We start from the raw sequence: 3054 nt of genomic DNA, 5'->3' as shown, positions 1-3054 counted from the left end.
CTAGTTTCATTTATCATATTCAGTGACTCTTAACCTTTGAAAATTTCATTTCTCTTTATAATTATCATTATTGGCTGGGCACACTGGCTCATGTCTGTAATCCCAGCATTTTGGGAGGCTGAGGTGGGCAGATCACTTGAGGTCACGAGTTCGAGACCAGCCTGGCCAATATAGTGAAACTTCGTCTCTACTAAAAATACAAAAATTAGCCAAGCATGGTGGTGTGTGCCTGTAATCCCAGCTACTGGGGAGTCTGAGGCAGGAGAACTGCTTGAACCTGGGAGGTAGAGGTTGCAGTGAGTGGAGAGAGTGCCACTGCCCTCTAGCCTGGGTAACAGAGCAAGACTCCATCTAAAAAAATATATATATATAAATTATATATAAAAATATATATTTATATATAAAAATATATTTATATATAAATATATAAAAATATATTTATATATAAAATATATAAAAATATATTTATATATAAAAATATATAAATTATATAAAAATATATTTATATATAAAAATATATTTATATATAAAAATATATAAATATATAAAAATATATAAATATATAAAAATATATAAATATATAAAAATATATTTATATATAAAAATATATAAATATATAAAAATATATTTATATATAAAAATATATAAATATATAAAAATATATTTACATATAAAAATATATAAATATATAAAATATATTTACATATAAAAATATATATAAATATATAAAAATATATTTATACATAAAAATATATAAAAAATATATAAAAATATATTAAAAAAATATAAAATATATTTATATATAAAAATATAAAAATATATATATAAAATATATTTATATATAAAAATATATAAATATATTTATATATAAAAATATATAAATATATATAAAAATATATTTACATATAAAAATATATATAAATATATAAATATATACTTATATATTTATATATTTATATATAAATTTATATAAATTTATTTATATAAATATTTATATATAAATAAAATATATATATTTATATATGAATATATATAAATAAAAAAATAAATATATATGAATAAAATATATATATAAATATATATGAATAAAATATATATAAATATATATAAATAAAATATTTATATATAAATATATATAAATATATATAAATAAAATATATATTTATATATAAATATATATAAATATATATAAATAAAATATATAAATATATAAAAATATATATAAATAAAATATATATTTATATATAAATATATATAAATAAAATATATATATAATATATAAAAATATAATATATATAATATATATAAATATAATATATATAATATATAAATATATATAAGAATATATTTATGTATAATATATATAAATATATATAAGAATATATTTATATATAATATATAAATATATATAAGAATATATTTATATATAAATATACATAAGAATATATTTATATATAAATATACATAAATATATATAAGAATATATTTATATATAAATATATATAAACATATATAAAAATATATTTATATACAAATATATATAAACATATATAAAAATATATTTATATACAAATATATATAAACATATATAAAAATATATTTATATACAAATATATAAATATATATAAAAATATATTTATATACAAATATATAAATATATATATAGTTATATATATAAACATATAAATATATATAAAAATTTATTTTTTATATATTATATATTTTATATATTATATATATTTATATATAGATATATATTTTATATATTTATATAAATATATAAATATATATAAATAAATATAAATATAATAAATAAATATATAAATATATAAATATTTATATATTGATATATTTATTTTATGAAATATATTTATATATTTATTTTATGAAATATAAATATATAAATATATAAATAAATCTATATACATAAATATAAATAAATATAAATATATAATATATAAATATATAAATTTATAAAAAAAATATATTATATATATTTATATATTATATATATTTATATATTTATATGTATATAAATATATATAAAAATATATAAAATTTATATATAAATATATATAAAATATATAAAATTTATATATCAATATATATTGATATATAAATATATAAAATTTATATATCAATATATTTATATATAAAATTTATATATCAATATATTGATATATAAATATATAAAATTTATATATCAATATATATTTATATATAAATTTATATATCTATATATTTATATATAAAATTTATAGATCAATATATATTTATATATAAAATTGATATAGAAATATATATTTATATATAAATATATAAAATTGATATATAAACATATATTTATATATAAATATATAAAATTGATATATAAATATATATTTATATATAAATATATAAAATTGATATAGAAATATATATTTATATATAAATATATAAAATTGATATATAAATATATATAATTTCTATATAAATATATAAAATTTATATATAAATATATATAATTATATATAAATATATATTTAAATATATAAAATTATACATAAATATATATTTATATATACATATATACAATTTATATGTAAATATATATTTATATATACATATGTAAAATTTATACATAAATATACATTTATATACACATATATAAAATTATATATAAATATATATTTTTATATATAAAATTATATATAAATATATATTTTACATATAAAAATATATAAATTATATATATTTTATATATAAAAATATATTTATATATAAAAAATATAAAATTTATATATATTATATATTTTATATATAAAATTTATATATAAATATATATATTACATATAAATATGTATTTATACATAAAATATATAAAATTTATATATAAAATTTATAAAAATAATATATAAATATGTATTTAATATAATATAAAATATGTTTAATTTATATAATATTTATATATTTATATATATTTATATATAAATATTATGTATTGATATATTAAATATAAATAAATAAATAAATAAATAAATAAATAAATATATATATATATAAAAAATTATCAAG

The sequence above is a fragment of the Pongo abelii genome, chromosome 11, assembly GCF_028885655.2.
Source record: "Pongo abelii isolate AG06213 chromosome 11, NHGRI_mPonAbe1-v2.0_pri, whole genome shotgun sequence".
Lineage (NCBI taxonomy): Eukaryota > Metazoa > Chordata > Mammalia > Primates > Hominidae > Pongo > Pongo abelii.
This window is presented reverse-complemented; position numbering follows the sequence as displayed.